Below are 26604 nucleotides of genomic sequence, written 5' to 3'. Positions count from 1 at the left end.
AGGCATCCAAAGTTTAACCACAGAAATTCTAGTATTGTATGCTATCTGGATGTCATAAAAAGGTCAAATAAAGGCAGTAAGCGAAGAGAGGCATGTCCTTTGCCTACTTAGCACATCCAAAGCACTCTCTAGTAATGTGAAGGTATAATTTGATTAGTCTTCTCACAGTGGTCAGCCTAAGAGATGCAACAAATAACAGCAGTCTAGGCAAATATGCGTACATTTTCTGTCAATAGACAGGAATATCATGCTGTATTTGCAAAGGGCTACTCAGTTTGCCATAACTGCAACTGGGAAACTTCTATATCCACTTAACTGGGACAATATGGCATCCAAAGAAAAGTCAGCTACTACCTTTTGATCAAATTATCATTAGTTATCCCATGAAGTAAAATTTACTTGGGACCAGTGTTCTTCAACATCTTTATCAGTAATAGACAGTATTTCCTCTGAAGAATAGACTTTGCAGCCATAGAAATCATGTATAAGGCCACCATGGAGAAAAAAATAGTGTCTTCCAGAGGCAGAAAAGAACAACAAACAAAAAAAAACAAAAAAACAAAAACAACAACAACAACAAAAAAAAACCAATAACATTTAACCAAGGAAATGCCATACTTATCATGGGAACATATTTTTTCCTTGAAACAGAAAGTATTAGGTCACAGAACAATCTTGCTGGGTAAATGGCAGAAGTCTATTCTCTTTTGACTTGTAGAAAAAGCCAAAGACTAGGAGAAATTGTAGAGATTCAGTGTACACGAGCAGAAAGGCTAGATAATTTAAACAGTCTTTTCCACACTTTAATTTCATGATTTAGTAGTTCTGAGATTTATTTAGTCTTTCCTAAAAGTGCATAACACAGAAAACTAACTCATAACAAATAAAAAATATTTGTAACTTGGGTAAAACTGAAATATTTAGAAAGATTTTTACAACTAAATCAAAACAACGCTGTTAATACTCACCCTTAGTGACTGTGCATAACAAGACAAATACTTTGTAACCACATAGAAGCTCATACAAAAAAGCTGTCTTTCAATGTTTATCACCATCATGAAGAACATGGAACAATATAACAATCCTCTGGAATCATCTTCTAACTCACATATTGTATTTTGCTGCGTAGCCTTATAGACTTTTTCTTTGTGCAAAATTAAAGCCCAAACTCACGCCTAAAATACATCCTTCTAATACACATACAGTTAACACTGATTACACGCCAATGTAATTGTATCTTTATGTATATACATAAGATGTATATACATATACATCTTATGTATATACATAAAGAAAGTGATTACGCTATTGGAACTGCAACATAAGAATGGCATATTTGTGAAGAATCATGAACAGTAAGTGTTTATCAGTAGGCTACATGTCAATAAATAATTTAATACCAATTGTATTCACTGTTGAACAAAACATATGCATACAATTTTTATAACTGAAGTTTTTTTTAAATCAGTAGAAAAGGCACAATCTGACTCATACAGACTGAGAAACAAGTCTAAATGAAATCCAGAAAATGTTGCCATTACTTGTGCCAAAAAGATTATTTTTTTGGCCTTCTACAATGTTGGAACATGCTGATGCATGACTGAGACAAAGGGTTGCTCCAGGCAATACGTGGAACACCACTAGTCAGTATTTTAAAGACAGTTGCATCTTATTAATATTTCCTTGATCAAATTACTTCAAGGTCTTTCAATTCTTTGGGCAAGGTTTCCATATCTCATACATACAATGAAGATCCCTGTTCCACTTCTCGGAATGATGATTCAGTGTTTCCTTTTATATTAACATGCCACATAAACCTAACATTCAGCCCGTTATCAACTTCTATTAACGCAGTATGCCTTTTCTCCCCCAGATTACCTTTTCTCCAAGAATTTGAAACATTTGCATAATCTAAGTCTAGTATTTCGAGTTTGCAAGTTATGTGTATTTTATATCCTGAATTTAACAATAAATTTTTGAATTCCAGCTCTACAATCTGAAGTATTCACAAGATTCTCTTTGCTGCAAGTAGCTCTGAATAACTACTGCAAACAAAATAAACGTATTTCTTATTTCTTCATACTATAAATAAAATAAAATAAAATAAAATAAAATAAAATAAAACAAAAAAATGCTTTGGGCTGAAGACAGGTCACAGAATGTCTTTGTTCAGAATGAAACTCAAAGATCAAAGTCCAATCCCACCTGCCACAGGCACTGTTGCCAAACACTAGATCCTGATGACATCCCACCAGCTTCTTCTACATGAAACTGCACTTATGTTACTCACTGTAGCACATAAGTTTGGCACTTATCTTCAGATTCTAGGTTTTCCATATGATTATGAAATCTTTCAGTCATCATCATCCCCATCCACCTTGTGGTAATTTCATCTCAGACATGTCATCACTGAACATCTGATGAAAAAATATATTTACCAAAAGCTAGGATTTTTACTAAAATACATTTATTAAAATCATGACATACCACATACCTTGTTTCTCTTCTACCTACAGAGTGTAGGAAGGAAAAAAAATAAAAAAGAGTAGGTCTAAACTACAGAGCCAGACGTTACACTGACTGTACACTGACTACTCCATGTTATTGATACCTTTCACTGTGCACTCAAGTTCCTCTCTCAAAATTTCTCTCTGTTTTTCCATACCATTCTTCTGTACTCATCCATAACAATCTAACTCAATTTCAGTGTTTGGCAACATCATTTAAGTTTTAGGTCACACTTAGTCAAACCAGACCCGTGTTAAGATTTCATTCTTTGTACTAACAAAGTTAGTGCTTAACCCCTCGTTAATGTTTTTGTAAAGAACTGCCAGCTATCTTCATGTCTGTTCAGCACCTATCTGCTTCCTGCTGAAAGCTGCATACCAACTCTGAGTTCACTGAAGTGTGCTTTCTTGAAACCTGCTGTCTTTAATAATGGGATACATTATATCTTCTGAAAGTAGCACAAACTCCTATCTGATAACCAGGAACACAACAAAATTAATTAAAAACAACATCTGAAAACTAGCCAATTGGAGGCCTTGAAAATGCCAGAGAGGTTAATAAGGCCAAGCAACTGGAAGAGTGAGTTGTAAGGCTACACAGTATACACAGTACGCTGAATTTCAGTAGTGGTTTGTTTGTTTGTTTTTAATTAGGAACCATGGTTTTATGTTAATGTAGCTAATTTGACCCTAGAAGAGGTGATACTTCCCTAATAGTAGGTACAGTTTAATTCCCATCAGTGTCAGTGGATGTTAATGTTATTATTGAGGGGAAATAATAAATTTATAAAGCATTTCACTTGGAAGGAAGAAGGACAAGAGAGGGGCAGAAATTCTTGGAAATTTAGCATATTTGAGAAAATGCTCAAAATTAGTTATTCTCATCCAAACTATATTTCTTCACATCCAGCCATTTATTTGCATGTATTTCTGCTCCCAGCCTGCAGAAAACGTTTGAGAAACATTTACTTCAGTGTTCCAGAAACTTAATTTCTCTAATATTCACATGATATTTTGTGGTTATTTTCTAGTGTTGGCAAACTGGTTTCCTGACAGACTTGTGTAGTGAAGAATGGAAGTGCTTAGCTTACCACAGAGTTTGTGATCACTCTCATTTGAAATATTTAATTTTAAAAGTTGCATCAGTTCAATCAGGAACTCAAAACCACCATAAGCCCACAATTGAAAAAGCTCATATTTTACACCTTCACTACTCTCAGAAATAGCACATCCCAAATCTGTAAGAATTTACATAAGTTATTCAATTTAAACTTTTGAATACCTAATGTGCTTGGAAAAAACAGATATTTCATAGTGAAAATTACTATATCATAAATTAGTACTTACTCCCCACTAGCAGCAATGCTATTAACTGGAACATAATAATAGAGGTGCATTTCAGTTGCTCACCAGGTTAGACAGAGAACACTGCTACACAAATTTTTGAACCACTTAAGTTTAGCAGAAGTTTCTATTTACCAGTACTATTAATATTCACAAATTAGAAGTCCAGTCAGTTTTAAGAGAATAGAATTGATAATGGCACAGATACAGGATACCACAAAGAATGGTAGGATACACTGCAAATATCTGGAAGCAATGCCTCCCACAGCTGTAGTTATACCAGCTGTCCAGGGTATAGCATCATCTTTATCACTGAGAAGATGGCCAAATGTACTAACCAGTGGATGAAAGGCAGAGCCATGCCCTGCTAATCTCCAAGCCCTTCCATCTTTGTATTCAATTCAATGGTTAGGGAGGGAGGTCAAAGACAACTTAGTTCCAACCCCCTGCCATGGGCACCTTCTACTAGATTTGCTTGCTCAAAGTCTCATCCATTCCTGAAGTGTTCAAGACCAGGGTGGGACATCCACAGCTTCTCTGAGCAGCCTGTTCCCCTGCAACAGTGCCTTGCTACCTTCACAGAAAACAATTTCTTTTTAATATCTAATCTAAATCTACCCTCTTTTAGATTGAAACCACTGCCCCTTGTCCTACTGCTATACTCCCTGATAAATATTTTATTCAGCTTCCCATAGAACTTAAGTTGTAGCTAAATATGAATATTGTTGCATTATAGAATTACTTTTGTTGCTAGAAACAAAGCTTCAAAGCCTAGAACAATTAATGTCCTAGTTAAAATGTCCTGAAATACTTGCTTTTCCAAGGACTTTGGTCAGCTTCTTCTAACAAAATCTACTTTGAAGAGAAAAAACACTGTCAACTTCTTTCAACAAAATTGCAAAGCCTCTCTTTTTAGTCAGAAAACTCTTAAATTGTGTAAGTCTAGTCAGCAATTTATAATATGTACAAAAAAAAAAAAAAAAGTATTTGAAGAAGCATACTTGTTCGGGGGAAAAAACACTGAGTGGGAACAATGTTCTTATAGGCCAGAAGAAAATAAATCTTTAAAATGTTTGTTACTTTGCAGATGCTACTCAGGACTACAAGACAAAACAGATATCTGGCAACCAGATTAAAGGCCAAGGCTTTATTGGAATACAGTAACTCACAGTACAATGTTATCTGACAGTCAATCATCCTTGAGGTAGTAAATAATGAAAGCCCAAGGCAAAGCACCATATAGACTGGACACCAAGGAAATAGTCCAACCCCCAAACTACAGGCTTGGAGCAGAGCATCTGGAAGACTGTGTAGAGGAAACTGACCTTGGGGCGTTGGTTGATGCTCAGCTGAACATGACCCAGTAATATGCCTAGGTGGCCAATAAGGCCAACGGCATCCTGGCTTGTATTAGAAATAGCGTAGGCAGCAGTAGCAGGGTCATCCCTCTGTACTCAACACCGATGGAACTGCACTTTGAGCACTGAATTCAGTTTTGGGCCCTTCCCTGCAACAAAGACATTGAGACACTGGAGCATGTCCAGAGAAGGGCAAAGAAGCTGGTGAGGTATCTGGAGCACATGCCTCATGAGGAGCAGCTGAGGGTGCTGAGATCATTTAGTCTAGAGAAGAGGAGGCCCAGGAGAAGCCTTATTGCACTCTACAACTATCTGAAGGGAGGTCAGTTTGTCAGTTTGGAGACTGGAGGTCAGTCTCTTTTGCCTTGGAACCAGCAGTAGGACTAGAGGGAATGGCCTCATTTGAGGTAGGGGAGATTCAGGTTGGACCATAGGAAAAATTTCTTCTCCAGAAAAGTGATCAGGTACTGGAACAGGCTGCCCAGGGTGGTGGAGAAGTCACCATACCTGGAGATGTTCAAGAAACATTTATACATCACATAGAGTGACATGGTTTTGTAGAAAATATTGATGATAAGTGGACAGTTGAACTGGATATCTCAGAGGCCTTTTCCAAACTTGGTGATTCTATGATTCTTTTGTGAAGTTAAAGAATTCCTTCCCTATACCAAAGCATCCTATTCTTTATTCAATATTTAAAACCAGTTCTGTTAATGTCTTCCTCAAAGTATTGCTGTGGAAGGGAAAAGGAATGTTTTTGTTAAGCCTGTCTTCAAAAACATACCTCTTACTCTATATTTTTAACTAGTTCTATAACTAAGTCATAGAACAAAAAAATTCAAAGTGTTATGTCCTCAGACAATAACACGAGGAAGAGCAGATCTTGACTGTAATCCATATTAACTTGAACAAGATATTAAAATAGTGCTATATATCATGGGCTTTATTTGTCCATAGACAGGCAAACTGAGTAATGCTTGTCTGAACACAGAAAAAATGGACTGGCAAACCTGAAGTCTACAGGTAAGAGAAGAGTCATTAAACCATGATAAAAGTCTGCACACATATTGAATTCACTGCAACTTGTACATTCTTTGATGTAACTGCAATTTTCTCATAGCCTCAGGACTTACAGGTTCATGGTCTATTAAAATACATAAGCAAATAAAAACTGCTTATCCTCAAATCACACAGTGGTAAAAGACAAGTGACTTTTTTCTTTATCTGAAAAACAATGGCTCATGTCAACATATAGTTGTCAGTCCCACAGTCAACTTAAACAGCTCCTGTTCTCCTACAGGAAGATCTACAACCCTCTACAATGTTATTAGTTATTAGTATATACAGAATGTCATTAGTTTTATATACATAAATAAATTATGTTATGTTCTCCAAATGATATCAGCCATAATCAGCTCACAAGGCAGGGTCCCAGAGCTCAGAGGGAAAGCTCCTGCAAGAAAGGGAAGAGAGTTTCTCTGTTTGGAGTTAAAAAGCTCCCATTATCCTTGCACAAAGTCCCAAAGGCTATATGAAAAGCATCAGGTTGCATTAGATTTCAATTATTTTTCCCTGCTGTGTAAGTGCTACATGTAAATCTATTACATCTTTGGAGTCTGATATCTAACTGAACACTCAGTCAAAAAAAGTGATAGAACAAAGTGTCCACTAATCAACTCGAATCAGCCAGGAAGTGAGGCTTTGCTAATGAATTACAGTAATTAGCTCTAGGGAATGGTCACTGTACTGACAAACTACTGTCTGCTCTAAGCAGAAGAAGACAGATTAAATACACTTGTTCATATTCCTAAATCCCTGTTCTTGCATTTTTTGAAGCAGTGATTCATCCCTGGAACAAGGAACTCTGAAGTACTATGAGTGTCTTTCAGAAACACCTGACTAACAGCTTTCTAGGACAGCATGAAAAATACACTTTTTATAAAATACTTTTCATTTAACTAAAAAAAAAAAAAAAAAAAAAAAAAAGTTCAGTGTAAACATATGACCCCACTGGAGAGATCAGCATCACTCTCCTGTCCCATGATATTTGACTAGCTAGTTGCTAGAGCTAATGGGTTAACAAATGAGCAAAGGGCATAGACCCATTCTACAGCTGAAATCAAGATCAGTACTGGCACTGCAAAGTGCTAAAGGATTATTGATATCTAAAACAAAAACAGAGCTGATAAGTATACAGTAATGCCTCAGCCCCACACTGCCTTCAAATAACCCAAGTAACAGGTACATGATTAATTATCCTTCCCAAATTCTATCGGACAACAAATAATTACCCACCTAATTTAAAAGGACAACAAAATAGTTGGAGAACAAGGGCAGAGAACAAGACCAGCCCACACAAACAAATCTAAGATTTCAGCCTTTTCTGATGAGCTGAAGAGGAACCCCTCTGCTTTGTCACTCCTGTGGGCTGTGACTACAGCAGCTCAAAGCCAGCCCCTCTATCCAGGTCCTAGACATAGTAACAACTTCAGCTACTCTTCTCCCTCACTTCATGGTGACCCTCAGCCTTCTCACATCTACATAACCACGGGAAGACCTCATTTAGCCCCTGTAGCATGACTCTTTCAGAAGCTGCTGACTTCTTCATTGCTTCTACAGAGTCACAGAGGTCACTAAGGCCAGACCACCAGGATCAGTTTTCCCCCCAGCAAAACTCAAGCAAGAATAAAGGATGTGGTGAAAAAAGCCACGGCAGGTGTGCAGTGCCTGCATTCTAAGCAGCAGTTACCACATCACAGTAGCCAGCTCCCATGTAAGGGGCAGATCCTTGGTTTGGCTTGCATGCTACAACTTAAAAAAAAAAAAAAAAAAAGCATAGTGCAATGGAAAATTTCTGTTCCAGCATTTGGCTGTTTCTAGTAAGAGGAATAACCCTTCAATATTTTTTCATCTGTGATGAGGCTTACACAAAGGAAATCCTACTTGGATTTCTTATAAACCAGAATAACCTGCCAAAATATTCAAGGGAAAGAGCTCATGATAGTGTTATATTCTGTTCTGAAAGCTTAATTTAGACAACTACCAGCAGATCCCTTCATGGACACAGCAAAATCTTAAACTCTCTCTATTTGACTGTGCTTGCCTAAGGCATTAAGTTCAATCCAACATGTCGCACCTCAGTAACTCGACACAGACTAGGAAATTCTTACAGTCAGCTTCCCCAAGGGATTTGTTAAGTTTCACATACATTTAGTTGCGCAGTTGGCCTGCTCAAATTGATAAACTTGTTGCTCGGTGCTCTCTGCTGCAGATTTTGTCACTAGGAAAAAATAAATATAGGAGGGAGGGGGAGGTATACAAGGAAAGAAAGGTACTATTTTTCAGTAATAACTTTAAAAAATTATACATGTATTACCATTCCTATCTCCTCTTCAGAGGCATTTATTTTGCAAAAGAGACAGGCAGATACCTTGGTGATGGGCACATTAAAAATGCTACAGACAGACAAGATGAACGTCATTAACTTGTTATAAAAAGAGTATAGCAGACAGATACAAAAATACTATTCAGTTTTATCAAACACAAAGGAATAATTCACTACGTGGGTATTCTGTATACTCAAACTACACACACAGAAATTGCAAGTTTATTAATAGACTCCAACCTGGAAAAGCACTTAATATTTAAGTAGGTGAGCAGCACACTGTAGTCAGTGAAATTATTCACTGACTTACAGCTAATGCAAGCCTAAGTTGTTGGTTTTTTTTCTTTTGTTCTTGCTTGAAGGCTACTACTAATACAACCAACACATGTCTATAATGCTATACTATAAAGATGGGTTTGACAAGTTCTTATGGAGAAAAAGCACTTCCTCTTCCATCCCTCAGCACTCCTCCATCAATACTTATGGGTATAAGATATCATCCTATGGTACTTGCCACCAAACAAGCCAGTGCAGCCCAGTATCCACAACAGCATTTGTCAGCATCGGCAAAAGACAAATAGAGCTGAAAGCCAGAAGGAAGGGAAAGCTGTAGAAAAAGGAATCAAGAGCAACCTTCTTTTTAGAAGGGTAGCTTTACAGACCTACAGCAAGCAGAAAACCTATGGTGCTGGCAAAGGAAACCAGGCATGGTCACAGCATCAAAGGAAAGCAAGAAACGATGTGTCTTTTCATCAGTCTTTAGCAGATACAAATTAGAACTTTCTCTGTATCCTGCAGAGCTCCCCAATTACTTGTCATTACTACTGTGTGATATAGAAAGCATTTAGTCCTCAGTGCACAGCACAGATAGTGTGTTAGCACACCACACACTTTCAGCTAGACTCATGTATTTTGATGGCAATCCAAAGAGAAGCAATTACTTTCTCCATCTTTCCTCAGATGCCTTGGTTACAAAAACACAAAAAGCTTTATTATCAGTCCCTGCACCTACACTGCACAAGGATTTCCAGTTATCAGATGAATTTACAAAGATGATGTACTACAAAACCAAGAACAGAACCATCTAAACAAATAGCTTTGCGGCTCCGCAGTAGCCAGTGGTCTATAGATTGATTATTCACAACCTTAGAACTAGGACTGTTTTTCCAAAGAAATTTAGAATGCATTAAAAAGTGTGTACTGTGTTAAAAATACGAAGGTTTTTTTTTGTTTGTTTGTTTTTGTAGTATACAAACTGAATTTAACAGCTAAAACAATGCCAACAAAAATACATATACGTAGTTCTACAAAAAGGTAGAGATCACTGACATTCCACAGCTAGAAGAAAAATACAGATTGAAGGTGTATGTGCGTAGGTTATGAGACAAGTTCTAAAAAAATATTTATCTATGGAACAAGATGCTCAAATTGATATTTAGGTGCAATAGCATATGACAATCTTATTTATAGATAGTTACAGAACTTGCACCTATAAACAGAACCACAAGAGTACTGACTTGATCAGATCTTTCTTAAAAGAGATAAATAAGCATAAAAGTACTTCCTGTTTTCCTAACTCACGTGAGAGCTGTCTGCTTACACAGACCAGGTTACAGAAGCTTTCATTGTGACTACCAGCACTGCAACTGACCTGCGAAGAAACAGGACTTAATCTTCTGCTAGCTCAGTGATTCAAACTTCAGAGGCAATTAATAGCTGAAACCAAGGCAGCAACCTTCTTCACTCTGAAGCACAGTGATTGTCAGTTTGCAAAAAAAGTCTATAGTAGAAGGAAAGGGAAATTTCTTCCTGCTGAAGTGCAAAGGCACCAAATAACCTAGAAGCTTCTCTTCAGTAATCCATCTCTTCTAGCCACACTACTGTACATTCTGCAACAAAAGTTTTGTAACTATTCAATTATATATTATTCTTTGAGGAAAAATAATCTAGGAAAAATAAACCACTTCCCCAACTTTTGTATTTCAAAACAAGACTTTCCTTTACTCTCCTTTGGGAGCAATCTTTTACATACAGTAAACTAACAGTGATAGGGCAAAGGGGAAAGGCCTTAAACTACACCCACATTTTTGTGGGCAGAACAGGCTCTTCCACCAATATGCACACATTGAATGAGTGTGTAATGCATAGTCCACGTGTTTGGAAGATAAACTATGGGAGTTCCCATTTGAAGAATACAGAACCTAGCTTATCTATTCAATCAAACAATTCTCATTTCAAGTCAATTGTGGTTTATAGTCAGCCAAAGGTTTCTGTACTTCCCTAATAAGAAATAGACAAGTTTCCTAAGGAAAGAGTATTACCACACTCAGACAACTGAGGGCTATCTGCAGCTATAGTAAGTTCTTCAGCCGTCTGTCACCCCTTTCATGATGAGAATATTGAATAGAAAAGCAGCACCTGTACTGCTTTTAAAGAGCCATAAACAAATACAAGGATGTAAGGTCCTGAATAAAGGTAAAAATTTTAACATAGAAATTACCACTGACAAAAAAAAGAAGTTATTTCATGAATACAGCAAGGAAATAATTCCTACCACATATTACTCAATCCTGCCTTTCTTATTACTAATCATGCTGCTTAATTTTGTGAAGATTTTTGATTTGTGGTTTTGTTTTTAAATTTGACTTCTCATACTGTAATTATAGTCTGCACCTTGGAACGTTGATTTAAAGGATTAGAGCCTTATGCTGCAAAATTCCTCACATTAAGATTATTTTATCAAATAGCATGAACTGCTTAAATTTCAAAAAGGTTTTATTGATATCTTAAATATCATCCACCTTGGGAAAGAGGAAATAGACTTTTCTCAATCACAGTCACCAGGAGACAAACTAGACAGTGAATTCTCATCCCTTCCTAATTTATTCAATATCCCTCACTCCATACATCTCAGTGCTAACATCAAATTAAGAATCCCTTTACGTGCTATATTCTGTAGCAGAGAAATTGTGAGAAATCATTTCAGTGTAATAAGACAAACTACAGTAGCATGTTTTAAGACAATTTACAAGGTCAAAGGACTGCACATCAAGTAACGTTTGTACAATCTGTGTTAGGCAATGAGGCAAGATTTCACAAAAAATGAAATGGGAATGGGCAAAAGAAAAAAAAAGGGTGGAGGAGGGTAGGGACATACCTAAAGTCACTTGAAATGAATTGTAGCGGCCCAAAAACTAGAATCCAGAAACACTTCAATGCTAAATGCATTTTTCAGACAAACCATCTCTCTGAAAACAGCTCTAGGAACCAACAACTTAGAACCCTACCAACTGGTACCATCTGGCTGATTTGCAACACTTGCTCAGCACAATAGTCCTAATAACGACTTCATTGGGCACTCCTGCTTTTACAAGTTAACAGGTGATACTAGTACACAACTCACCCAGCCAAGAACTCAGATGCTGTTGCCCACTCTAATACTAGTTGCACCAAAAAAATTAGGGCCAGTCTTAGCCAATATGTCACTCCAATATTTTATATGCTTTCTGATGCTAGCAGCTGTTTGCAGTCCAGATGGAATTAGACCAGATAGTGAACTCTTCATTGAAGTTCAGGGTTACTGAACCAGCAGAGAAAGAAGGAAGAGAGCAAAAGGAAACTAATGCTTTTTTTCTGTTGTTGTTTTTTCCCTACTGACCCCATCTCTAAAGTAACTGAGCCATAACCTATAAATTATGTTTGCAGATAAGCCACGAATTGATACTGGCCTCTTACTGCACTTAGTCTACTACTACTATTCCCATTTTACATATGGAACAAAAACTATATCATAAAAAAGTAGGGTTAATATATTAGCACCAAACTATACTAAAGGGACTGTAGTGATAAATTAAATATATATATCTATATATCTATATATATATTTATACATTATGTCATCCCAGGTATTTAAGATGACCTAAGAAAACATAGGAATGAAATAGCAGAATAAAATTAGGTGTCATGCAGAAATTGCTAAGTTTTCTTCCTCCTTTTTCCTTTTTTTTTTTTTTTTAAAGTGTGCAAAGCAGGTGTAGAAACTATCGTTTCCCTCCTGCTGCTTGGCCCACCTGCTGTCTGCCTGATGGTGCAATACTCCCCACTTCACTATTTATTTCCAAAATGCTAAGTTTAAAGTAATAATGTAAATTTATTTATTACTGCTATTTTTATTTTTTTTTTTTAACCTCAAGTTCATTCTTGGTATCTCTCCAAACAAACCAACAAGAAATGTACATTCATTATTCATACATGATTGTAAAAAGAAAACAGGCAGTGAAACTCTTCTATCCTAAATATTCTGCTGTGCATGTGTGATTTGCTGCAGAGGATAGAATGTCCCCTTCCTCTATTCTGCTTCCCATGCACTGTGAAGCTTCTCAGACTGCAACCTGCAAAAATGAGTGTTGGCTCATCTCGTGTGAGATATTGTGCAGGTTCACTACATAATATCCAGTGTAGAAGGGCTGACAACTGCAGCAATAAAAACCTCACAAACTGCATAATAACAATATTACATTAGTAAAAATAACAATAAATTTCAAGGTGCAAACCTTTTTATTTTGAGCCTTTATGATTCTCAGTCTTATGAAAGATAGCCTAAAAGGGATGTACAAACACACGAAGCCAGGGGGTTTTAAGTAAAACATAATGTCATGAACTCATAATTAGATGAGAGTTGGCAATACTGTAGCAGTCCTTATCATGCAGTTTTTTCTCTCTTACTCCTCCCTTTTTCCACAAGATTTATCACAACACATATGCTCTTCTAACAAATGCTTACTGCATAGATCTAGCCACATGGAAATGTGCATTTCTGAACCCCCTTTCTTTGGGGTTGCCCCATCATTACTCAGGCTGCTGGACACCTGGGTCCACCTCTCCACAGCTCAGCCAGGCTCCTACCCAAAACATGCAGAGGTCAGAGAGGTGCAGCTTATTTTAAGAAACACAGATTTTAGCTTCTGCTACCATACGCTCTCACAGCCAGGGCATGGATTTTTGTTCTGTCCTAAAAAGCCAGACAAAGTCTCATAGCCATGCAGCAGTGGTTTAATATGAAGTCATTTACTATCTGGTTCCATAACCTGTCTGGTTCTTCTAACCAATGAACTGAAGTGCACCTTAAGCCTCCTGTTCTCCCCTGCAAGAAAAGAGATCCACTGATCTGTAATGGGCACCCATTAACCCTGCTAGCAGTAATTAACATTTTCAGATTCTGGCCAATGAGATCCCTACATTCATAACCAATATGATTCTTAATTCAAAATAATTATTTGTATCACTACCATTTATTATATACACATTGTTTAGACGTTTGCTTAGAAGTTATCTTTTTCTTTTCATTATTTTTAACTTTCTTCCAATTCTTTCTTTGCCTATTACAGGTGCCAGAGAAAAACAAAGTTTATGTAAATAAGAATAATGTAAAGTCTACTGTCCAAGCAATAATGCATTTGTTGTTGCTCAAGAAAAATAAACATTTTTATAAATGCATGAACTGTGTGAATAATTAACTTTTGTTATTAATACTAAAAGGAAAATAAATTGAAGTCAGACAAAATAAAATGTAACAACTGACAAAGCCCAAAAATATTAAAAAAAAACCAAACAGAATGCATTTCTTACAGCTTTTTCCTCTCCATAATGCCTTAGCTCTTATATGTATGCAATTTTATGTTGTGATTCCAAATGATTCAGATTTACTATGGCTACATGCATTCTATTACAACAAAACAGGGCTTCTCTTTATTTTACTGTGCTCCATGCAATATAGCCTTGTTATTTTAAAGAAAAGTCCAATAAATCAGTTTCTTGAAGATAAAAGTTAGCAAAAACATGATCTGTTCTGTTTTCTCCCTTAACTGCCCTTCTGTTCAGTATTCATTTTAAATGTAATGTTATTTCAGTGAACCAATACTTTTAAGCATGCTGAATAGTGTGGAACATTCTTTTATTCTGATGTCATGCAGAAAGCATTTTTCTCAGAAGACATCTTTTGTAGTTGTAACCAAAAGGCAAAAGAAACTGGAGAACTCAAAGGGAAGGAGTGGGGGGAGGAATGGCTTAAACCCTCAATCCTGTCACTTCTAAAACCATGTGTCATAACCATACATATTTTTTGCAATGACCTCTTAAAATAGACCCTTATAAGCCAAGTACCTCTTTGGAACTTCTAAGATATTATACTTATTTTTACAGGTTTTTACTAAAAATTCCTTGTATTATTGAACTGTATCACAGGGAAGTTCGCTATAGTTTCATGAAAGACGTTTTCATTTCTGACTGGCATCTTCTCAATAGGAGGGGGCCCAGGCACACCACTCTCTTCCAGGCAAACCTTTCTGCTCTTAAACAGTACAGCATTCATAACTTACTTTCAGCACTGCAGGGCAGCCACACAGCAAAGCCTCTCCAACTTAATAGCTTGCATCACAGAGAAGTCCACTATTTGGCCAAGGTATAAAACATAAATGCCTCCCACATGCAGTTCTGTACCCCATGAAAATGAAATCTTACCTACCCCAAAGACCTGCATTTCCACACTATAGTCTTGGCAAGGCAAGAATTCCACACAGTTACCAAGCTTTGTGTTATGCTGCAGTGTGTGTATCATCACTCCCATCTATGCAAGGGGAAAAAAATATCAACCACAGAAAAAAAGGAGAATTGTCAACAGAAGAAATACTTCATAGGACAGCTTTAGTTTCTGCAAACATGCTGAATTCTCACTGCATGAAACAGTACTCTTTGCAGAATATCAATCTAGCTTTACTATTTGGACTATCTCAAAGTTATAAGATATAAAGGGAAGAAATAATAAGGTAAAATTACTAAGAAGAATCACCAAAAAATGATTCAGAAACGGGGCATGAACTCCTCTTGAAAGGAGCAAAGCTTTGGAGTTATCCCAAAATAATTGATGAAATTATAATTAACAAAACCTTTATATAATTACATACTATAGTTTAACAAAACCTTTATATAATTACATAATATAGTACTAGCATTCTACCTCACCGCCACCTCACTTACAGCAGGCATGTCAAAAAACTAATTTGAAAATACTGGAAAGTTTCAAGACATTTTACTGGAAATATATTTTGGATAATTCTACCTGCAATAATTAAGTAAACAAATAAACATCTTGAAACATAACTTCTTAATTTCCAATGGTGTTAAAAACTTCAAGTCCAGCCCTAAAGAGCTTCAAGACATTGAGCTTTAGAACTGGCATATTCAAGTACAGAAGAGCTTTAATAAGCCAAAGGCTGGATCTTGCCATTTTGAGATTCAGAAAATGTTCAGTCTGGGAGAGACAGAAAAGAGTATTGCCATATTTGCAAGAGAATGAGAATACACTTAGCAAATACTTTTAAAAATGATATTTGTTTAAAAAAACTGGCTATGTAGCTAGAATGTTAAACTCAGCTTTAAAAAAAAAAAAAAAATTGCATTGGACCTGAGAGAGTCAATTGTTATCAGTAAAAAAAGTAAAAAATGTATAATACATATGTTTAGTTATGCATTTTTTGTCTGTTTGCATTACAAAGTTCTAACTGCTATCTCAATTGTTAGTACCAAAACAACATATATGCACTTCTGCATATATTCTCTAAGTACAGATTTAGAGACACTTTCCTGTTGAGGTTGTTATTGGATATAGTTACTGGACTAAGATATCAGTCACAACAATGCAGTTAAGACTGAATGAAAGTGTGTGTATAGATACAATAAAATAATATGCAGAATACAAGGATGTTTCCTTACCACCTACAATAGACACAAGCACTGTCTATTTCCTGCAGACTTACTACCTTTAACATACCCCATGCCTACAACACGTCTTGTTTCAAGTAGGCAAATGCCATGTTGTTCTCAAAAACCTGCAGCATTTTCCTGGGAGGAGTTTTCGTTTTGTTTCCTTGTTTTGTTGGTTATTTCAACACCTATATTATTTGGGTGCAATATTAAAAATCCTGTAGCTTAAACAAATGTTTCTTGTGAAGAAACTACAAGCAACTTCACTGGATAGAAACGCATTAAGATAGAGAAACTGGAAGGTTGAGCAGTCACAGTGAACAATTTTTTTCCCACAGAAAGTGAAACAGGAGAGGCCTATTTTCTATTGTCTTTTCTACACAAATACTTCTGGAGCAGGCACTGCCAGAAAGTGGACTTGGGACAGCATTGGCTTCCCATGTGTAAATTGGAACAGGGACTCAAATCTTGTGCTGTGGAGAGGAGGGAAAGGATCTCAGCGGGTTTTTAACTGTCTAGCAAAGTCTAGCTATTAATTTAAATCATTTCTCCAGAAGTGCTGATGACAGGAAGAGATGTAACTGTTACTACCACTTGAAAGGAGAAATATTGACAGATTTCTTTAAAAACTATACTATCTTACATAACATTATCTGAGAGCAATCAAAATTTAAAAAAAATTAATAGGAATAAATATTTTGCTGCTCTTTACTGCTCTTTTAAAGAATCAGACTGGCTATGGCAGAGCACACTGAATCCTCTTCTGGCTCATGCATCAGCAGAATGGGAAGCAGAGTTCCAGCTGTGGAGCCCTCATTGTTGGTGATTCATGAACCAGAAAGAACACAGCTAGACTTTCAAATTCCAGGTTGAGCTTGTGGCACTGGCAGTCAAGAAAAGCGCCCTTTTAATTACTCTTTCTTCCCTCTGACATGACAAAATAAATTAAATTATCCCAGGAAAGACAATCAGATGCTTTATGATAATAGATTTTTGAAGAGAACTCTTTACTTTAAGAAAGCAGCAACAGCATCTATTGAAAGCACAATATTAGCCCGTTGTCCACCATGAACGCTGTGCCATATTGCTTATTAAAGAGCACTGAAGTATGAAAGGGGAAAAAGTGGGACTGCTTTTGAAGGAAAGCATGTTAAAATACTTCAGAGAAACAGGCTGAAAGCAGGGGTTTTAAATGTGAAAATAACGCAAGATTATCATATGCAGGCAGAATTACTGAGTAGAGGAAGGTAAACAGAGTAGTGTTTCTGCATGCATCCTAACAATTGATTTGGAGCTGCTATGAAGGAAAAAAAAAACACAACAAAACAACAAAAAAAATTAAGACATATCTTCTTAACATGCTTAACAAGCTTATTTCACCATGATATATAAATACAGCTTATTTCACAGCAATTTGATACTAGAAGAGAACACACTATACCATGAAACTTAGTGATAATTTTGTGTACAATATTTTGATAAGATTATACTATATGTGATTGTGTTACAATTGAGAATGCACTAGCACTATACACAAAAGAGAGCAAGCACGAAGAGACTGCCGGACAAATATAGGAGTATAACTACAGCAAATACTGCAGAACAGCTTTCATGCTCAGCAGAAAGACAATGTCAAAAAGGAAGTTTACCTCCTACACACTTGTAAAAAAAATGCATAAATTATGAACTATGTGTTTTCATTTCATGAGTTCTTTGGTATGAACTCAATAATAACAGTTGTCCTCTGTTCTAATGCTGTGTAGCCGCGTCAACAACAGCAATAACTCTCAACAATGTGAGTTTTCCTTTACATTCCTCCACAACTAGTCACCCCTACAGTTTATCATTCTTCATTCTTATAGCATATCCACCATAAGCAAAAATTCAATGTTGCTCATAATATTTTGAAAGAGATACAGCTTCACAAAATGATAGGAACCTTGGGGCATTTCAAATTGAATGCATTTTTTTAAAATCATTTTAAATTTCAACTATGGACTGTAGCTAGGCCTGCTTGCCTAAAGGTAATGCTCTGCTCTATATTACCATGCCACAGATCTGGGTTACATTTCCAGCCTCTCTATAGCTTTCCAAGCGGGCACAACCTGGGGTTAGACTAGCACCTCTTGTTATCATGTCAGCACCACTCCAGCCGATTAAGGAGCAGCACTGATAGGCTCTGAAGAGAATCCCATCCTCCTCACCAAGGAGGCTGTGTCTTTGAGCATAGCAAGAGGTTAAAAACAGGGCTGAAATGGAGTATATCCTCAGGGCTCCATCAGAGACATGAAAGGCAACCCAAGAAAGTATGTTATATGACAACAAAGACATCAAATAATTTTAGCGGAATAGCTGCCTTCTACCTCTCCAAGTTTCCCATGTACTTTCAGATACATACCATACCTTTTTCCCTTCCATTACAAAATCTTTGTGCATTGCTCTTACGTGCTATGAAACAGCTGCTAGATTGCAACCTAGACTGCTGAATTACAATGGTGGATTAAGTTATTCCAACGTAATGTATCAATTATCTGGACCTTCTGTACCCAATGAAAAACAGAAACTGCTGGTAACAGGGTACAGGCAGGAATAAAGCAGCTGGGTTCAGTCTTCAGACCTCCAATCCTGAAACTTCAAACCACCATGTGCATTCAGCCACGGAAGAATATTCAAAATTTAATTTACATTTAGCAATTAAAGGGTCTGTTTCATTTAAGTTCTGTTTACAGATACTGTGTAAATATTCAAATTGTTCAGTGCTAAATAATTTCAGTGGTTAAATGTGCAATGGTTACACGGAGATTCAAAGCCAGTTTTCTAACTCACACCTGTTTCTGAAAAGAAGCAAGAAATCCTACACTTGGTCTTCCTTGGTTGCAAAGAATCTGGGGATCCTTCAGAAAGAAAGGTGGCAACACACCATGGCATTGTAAAGGCAACATTGTTACATTAGGCTCAAGGTACAAAGCTTTGTATTTGACACCTTTAAAACTTCAGAGTGTGATCACTTGGCTTGAAATCTGATTTCCCCTGTTAATGCAGTTTTATAAAAGAGAAAAACAAGTTTCAGATTAAGGGAAGTGGCTATGCAGTGATAGCAGTAAAATCAGGATCTGTGGTCTTGTGCAAATCAGTACCAGCTTGAGACTGGGCATTGATAAATAAAAGACTGAAAGGCTGCACATTTGCTGGAATACAGACGAGGCAAAAAAGGCTAGTGCTAAGGCACCTAAAACTTTGAAAGATATATACTGCTAAAAATTAAATTGAAATACATTATCTAAATACCTTCGGTAACATAAGTGGTCTGTATCTTCTTTCAAGACAGAGTATCAGTTTATTTCAAATTTAGAGATATTGGCCTTGATTCAAATTCATGGCAGTTATAGAAACCAATGTTCCATGGCTTGATTCAGGTGGCAAGCATTAAATCTTTTTCCTGCTGTCATGCAACAACAACTTTAATACAAATTAGCACTGCCAAACTCAGTTTCCTGAGCTCAGAAGTCCTTGATGCTACTCCCTGAATTTTATTTTTACTTTCACACGGACTGTGCTCTGCTGAAATTGTTGTAGCTGACAAGAAACAAAAAAAAACTACAATTTAATGGCACTGGATTCAGTATTATAATTCATGACATCGTAGAAAATTTAACATGCAGTTCTTCATTATTTTAAGTGAGGTAAAGCTCAATCAAATGCATACACAGGAAAAAGAAAAAAACAGAAATTTCATTTCTGTGAGCCAGATCTTCCTTTCAGACCAATCCAATTGTTTATGCTGAAATCAATCCTGCCAGTCAATAATAACTCACATTTTTCAAGTTACTGATTCAGTTTTTGCAAGGGCTTTCTTAGAGTCCAAGAAAAACAAACAAACAAACAAAAAAAAAAAAAAAAAAGCTTCAGAAAATACAAAAAAGTAAACCAAAAAGAAGAGTTTTTCCAGTTTTTTTTACTCACCAGGAACATACAATTAACTAAACTTGACACTCCAGACAACACGGAATGAGATGCAGAGGGTAGATCTGAGTCAGAGAAAGCATATTTCCACTTAAGAAAGAGCTTTCTGTTTCCCGGATCAGGCACTCCAGACTGATGGGCCCTTAATTACAGAATTCCACAAAAAGGGTGGGAAATGCCAATGACTACCTAAGCCGCCTGGCCTAGTTCAAAACCCCCTGGCAAAAAAAATTTGCATTTCAAGGAACGCCCGGTTCCAATTCCCTACAACTACCAGAGCTGTAAACCAAAACCACTTCCTAGCAAAATTTCTGCAAAACCAGTCAACTCTCCTTGTAGCTCTAAATTGAAAAAACTCATTCTATATGAATTAGCCCTCAATTTATACCAAGTCATTCATCTGTTTGTTTTCTTTTTGGATTAATATTTTAGCTATCATTTACAATCCAGTAGTACCCAAAGGCTAATCAAGCTCTAGGCTATGGTGTGCCTAGGGCATAGCCTCTGGGCAGCGGCTTATGTGAGAAGACAAAAGGAAGCAAAAGTTACATCTCATTTCCTCCCCAAAATCCAACTATGATGAAGACAACCTTGTTAATTCTATAACTAACATGGTTTTTACTCGTCATCTAAATGTAATATTTGTTATTTTTGAATAAATGTAGCTTTCACATTTCAGCACTTCTATTTGACCACACTTTTTCGTTAACTTTTACATTTTTCCACATATCTTCCAAAAATGCTCATAAATACGTCATGCGTATGTACTTTGCAATTCAACATTCGCCTTTATGTCTTCTCGTTTTCATATATTTTTACAAAACAGATCATGCTTCTCTTTTAATTAAAGCACTTGCAGTCCATTCTCTAAGTGATTCTCAGTTTCAAACTCATTTTGTGTACATATATATATATATTTTAACTTTGCTTCATCACAAAAAAGAGAAAAGTCTGTTTACCAGCTACATCTTTCTGTGTCTACTGATAGCTACCCTAGGCCAGCTTGCAAGTCATCTTGCAAAACACAGAGGCATCACTGACACTTTGAAAGCACGGCATACATTCCCCCCTACTCCTCATCCCACTAAGAAGTGCTGGAATTTTTCTTAAGAAAGAAAGAAAATATATTTATGGTCCACCTTATCTCACCTTGAAGAAGACAACAGTCTTTCTCAAAGTTTCAGCAAAGCTATCTCACTCTTCAAAAGCAAAGAAATAAAAAGTACTGATTAAGATGCTCTGATTAACATGAGTGAATCTAATATCTATATATATAGTTTACATATTGAGAGAAGAGAGTTGGTGGATTTTCTTCACCAAAATTTCTGCAAATTGCAATCCAAAGAGCTCAAAAATACATCTCAACACCATAGAGCCTTTTGGAAATAACCATTTTTACTTTACTATCAAATAACAACATTTTTAATAACTAGTGTTAACAATGAAACATTCTTATTCAGGATTTGTTGCTGTTCTTTTGGCCAATACTCCTAACTTAATGAGATTTTTGTGAGAATTCTGCTGTTAGCCAAAGGCTATAGAAGTTGAAAACTGGCTTTCTAAAGTGCATCACAATCATTTACAAAGGATAACAAAGAAAAGAAATGGGAACAATGGGTTCAAGACATACTGTGCATTGGTATAATTTACTCCATCTACACCTTACTACATCCCAAATATTTATCAGATGACAGCAATAAAAATCCAATGTTTTCTAAGGCTCACAATTACACTTGCACACATGTCAGTCTTCTAGAATCTACATACAGATTGGAATTATAGAATTGACAGTATGACCTAGCTTTCATTGAAACTAAATTATAGTCTCACTATATGATTTCACCTATGGTAATTCCCAAGTGATGAAAAAATATCAGACATCCTAAATAAAAATGGCAATCTTCTAAGAGGATCTGAGCATCCTACCAGCATAGACTCAGTTTGGTGACTAGCATTGAGATAGTATATAAAATTTTGGCTCAACTACCTACATTGAGTAAAGTTTCCACTTTTAATTCATAAAAACTTACAGTGAATGATGTTTTAAAATGGAGAGGGAAATAACAGAATAAGTAGGAAAACAAGGGAATGATTTTTCATTGCATCGGTACATACATTGCTTGTGCAAAATGACAGCACTCCATTGGATCCTATGGTGCCACAGTACTTAACACTAATTAATCATCTGGCTCTATCTACTGAAATCAAGTCAAATATAAGCACAAGCTTTCACATCAAGGAGAATAAAATAGAAAAGTGACCCTGATTAATAAAAAGGTGTATGGGAATTCTTATATCTTCCATGCAAATCAAAAGAAACGATGAAGGGACAAAGAGGGTAATGACAGAGCAATAAAGCCTCATGTAACCTCAGTTAGGAGATTCATAATGAAAATTTTTCCTAGTTGTATGCACAGCGCTCATGGTAATACATGCCTTTGCGCTCTGCAGAAAGAGGGGAAAACCTACTGACAGAAGCCTGAGAGCCCCAGATACAGCACTGGTAGGCTGGACACTCTTTGAGAAATTCACACATATCACTGATGGCACTACTGGACAGTTCAAATGTGAATAACTTATGATCAGCTTGATACTTCAGGATTTGAATAATCCAATGGGACTAAAGGGAATGGCTTCAAGCAGCGCCAGGGGAGATTTAGGCTGGACGTTAGGAAATACTACTTCTCTGAAAGAGTGGGCAGGCACTGGAATGTGTTGCTCAGGGAGGTGGTGGAGTCATCGACCCTGGAGGTGTTCAACGGATGTTTGTTAAGGGATACGGTCTAGTGAGAACTGTTGGTAATAGGTGGACGCTTGGACTGGATGATCTTGTAGGTCTTTTCCAACCTTGGTGTTTCTGTGATTCTGTGATTTTCTTTTTTTATAATGAAAAGTAAAACTTTAAAAGTATGAAAATGTTTTAGTCAGTGGAAGCTATTTTTTTCAAAATCTTTTGAAAATAATTTTATACCTGAATGAATTGTACAACATGAAGCCTTGGATAGATTGCTTTTTTTAGAAATTCCCTCAAGTTTACCTGCTAGTCCATGTAATAGTCCACTTTTTTTTTTTTTTTTTTTTTTTTTTTCTTAACAATTTTCCTACGTCCATAATATGAGAAGTACTAAAGGTACTGTTCTAAACTTCAGAAATTCTGATCCTTGATAATTTATCAAGGATCAAAATAAAATTTATTGATTTTCTCATTCCTCGAGCCTAATTAATGCTATTAAACACATTAAAGCTACTGCTGAAGGAGAGTTTTTAAGAAAGTTAGACTACAAGTGTGATCTAAAATCACCTGAAGTCCCTGGGAGTCTTTCCACTGATTGATTCCTGTGAGCTCTGAAGGTGGCCTGGACTGGTCATGCTCCAAGGTACATTACAAATTCAAATTCAATTATTATTATTGTTGTACTTTTATCATGGAGGAAGAAAAGTCATCTCTTCAGTAATCTTTAATGTAGCTTTCACACAGATCTTTTGATACTGTACTGCTTGGCAGAAATTCTTTTTCTCTCTTGTTTGCTACACATTAATCTCAAGTATGTAGAGTGAACACGGCATGGCCTGAACGCAGTAGGGAACATCCATGAGAAATGCCAGGTGCACTTGCCAGCAGTGGTTCCCTGGCCCTAGGAACTGGCAGAACAGAATGTCTCAATTGGCTCGGAGGACAGCCAGCTTTCTGGGGAGGCATTTATAACTTCCCTAGCCACACAGCCAGCAAAACTAAACTTGCACAATGTTCCTAAAGTAATAAAAAGAAAAGGCTAGATGGTAATGTAAATATTCTACGACATCTCTGCCTGTTTGTCTCTAAACTAAGATAAAGAGGATAAAAGAGATCTCCTTTACAAGATAATTAGAGGTGTCAAAATTCCTTAAATTGAAGAAAATATTTAACACAGTGTTATACCCTTGGCCTGTTTTTTCTACATTATGTAAAACTCACTGAGCTATGTATTCATTCCACAGTTTGTATAGTTTCACTTATTTCAAATTTAAATAAATATTAAATGAATGCTCTACTCACAGGATAACTTCATGTCCTGGCACACTATATGGTGCCACCGAGTGGCACATGTTCATTTAATGTGCAATTGATAGTGAAAATCTTTAATTAAGAAGAATGCCTGTACTTCAGTATTAATTTAAAAGGCTATGTCACCTTTAAAAGGCTACCTTCTACAAAAGGAACAGAAATATGACTGTTTTTGTAGCATCAGCACACTCAGTGAGAACTAGTGCATGCTGAACATTATTAAACCTAAAAACACATCATAGCACAGAACCACTCTTAAAATTGAATGGATAGTACCTGAACATTGCACATAGTTTTATTAGGTTCTAAATGTAAAGATGCAACATACTGGTATCCTTTGCTATTTACTTGAATAGGAGTCTTCTAATCTATAAAGAATTGACTGGTTCTTTCAAAAGTATCCCACTCTGGCAGAAGAAAGAATTCAAGTCAACTTCTTATGAAAATTGCATGAGGTCCTCCTGTGTTACCAACATTTTCCTTGAAGAAAAACACAAAGTAAGTGACATTTTATTGCTAATGGACGACAAATTAAAAAACCATATTGATTTGAAAACCTAAGTCCCATTTTTCAAAACAAACCTTAAGTACTTACACATCTTTGTGTTTTTCACTGAGATTAAAGTTTGTGTACATAAATCATATCCGAAAATGAAACTTCAGGTTCTGAATGACTTTGGCTGCAAATTTAAATATTGTTCAATATATTTGTTTGCTTTAAAGCACTGTAAGTCTTAACTTAGTAATTTTAATATCACTTACTAGAATTAAAAATTTTTACTTAAACATATCTGCAGACCCAACTTCAATTTCTTGAGCAACTTCAGCATTTGCCTTGTTTATACAAGCAAGTGAAATTGAAAGCAATACATTATCCAGCCTTCAGGACTTGCTTCTCTTTGTTCTTTCAATTAATCTTGTCTCCCAGGAGTCCAGCATTAAAATAAAATAAATACCAATACTATTTTTTTTTTAATTCAATGTGTTTAATTATAAGCAGCAATTAATCTTTTTCTTTTTTTTTTCTTTTTTTTTTCTTTTTTTTTTTTTTTCCCAATTTCACTTCTTGGGGGCTTCTCACTGATAAACTGAAAATTAACACCATTGTATTAATCAAACAATCAAACTTTGAGGCAATGTGTTCACCCTATCAAGACTGTAACCTAAAGCTAAGCATCTCATACCTTCTCCTTAAATTATTGGTAGAACTAATTTATTTTTCCTAGAAAACATTTTTAGAATATATATTAAGTTTCAATGGCAGAGGGTCGATTTCTATTTTCAATCACACTCTGCAAGTTCATTAACACCAGTGCAATTGTTTGGATGCAACTAATGGCAAAAAATGATACATGGTTTACAACTACTTTTTCTGAGTACTTTCTATCAGACAGAAGAGAGCTCATGATTAATCCACTCCTATCCTGCCAGTGGGATATGAAAGCCTGGGAAACACAAATTTCAATCATTTTGACATTTTTGTTAACACTGAGTCCACTTTAAGTGAAGGAATGCTACTACTGCTGCTCTCTTAAATATTTTAATATCAGTGGATCAAATCAAATCACTCCGGATAGGCTTGGATTTTGACCACTGTGCAAGATTAGTTAAGAGTTGCACAAATTCTCCATCAAACTCTTTGGTTTGTAAGAATTCCCAGTATTTTGGGAAGTTGGCCTTCCCTAATGCTACTCCAATTATTTATTTGAATATATACAAACTCCTCTGACACTATGAATATTTGACCTCATTTACATTAGTACTGCCACTAGATTTTTAGATACTATTACTGAGAAGTAATGAAAATATTCCAGGAATTAATTTCAATTTCCAGGATAATAGTTATAATATTAACCTTTTTTTTTTTTTTTTAATCTATTTAATTATTTCCATCCTTTTAATCAGTTCAGTTCAGTTCAGATAAATTAACTGACTTAACTGCAGCAATCTATTTATTACTACATGAGAGAATGTTGCCCATCAACAGACAACCTGAAGTTTCTTCCTCTAATGTTTAGGCTAGAATTTTCCACTAAAAGCTTTTAGATGCTTTAGTGTACTTCTGCTGCACAGCAAAGCTCTCAAAAAAAATCATTTGGGGCTGGATTTACATTAACTTATCAATATAATACATATCTTCCAAATTCTTTTACAGCATACAGTAGTAAAGTCATTACCGCAACAGAAACGAGAACCCTTCCATAAAAAAAAAAAAAAAAAAAAAAAAAAAAAAAAAAAAAA

At 36.0% G+C, this 26604-nt stretch overlaps 1 protein-coding gene across 1 annotated transcript in view; it reads right to left on the bottom strand.

The window, feature by feature from the left end:
• NPAS3 (neuronal PAS domain protein 3) overlaps positions 1 to 26604 on the bottom strand; it is a 596576-nt gene that overhangs the window by 551662 nt on the left and 18310 nt on the right. The gene's annotated exons all lie outside the window — the stretch shown is intronic.

Source organism: Lagopus leucura, unplaced genomic scaffold (assembly GCF_019238085.1).
Source record: "Lagopus leucura isolate 7727_CA_CO unplaced genomic scaffold, USGS_WTPT01 Super-Scaffold_1, whole genome shotgun sequence".
In the NCBI taxonomy this organism is placed as follows: Eukaryota; Metazoa; Chordata; class Aves; order Galliformes; family Phasianidae; genus Lagopus; species Lagopus leucura.
The sequence above is the reverse complement of the archived record's forward strand: the minus strand, read 5'-3'. Positions and strand labels throughout refer to the sequence as shown.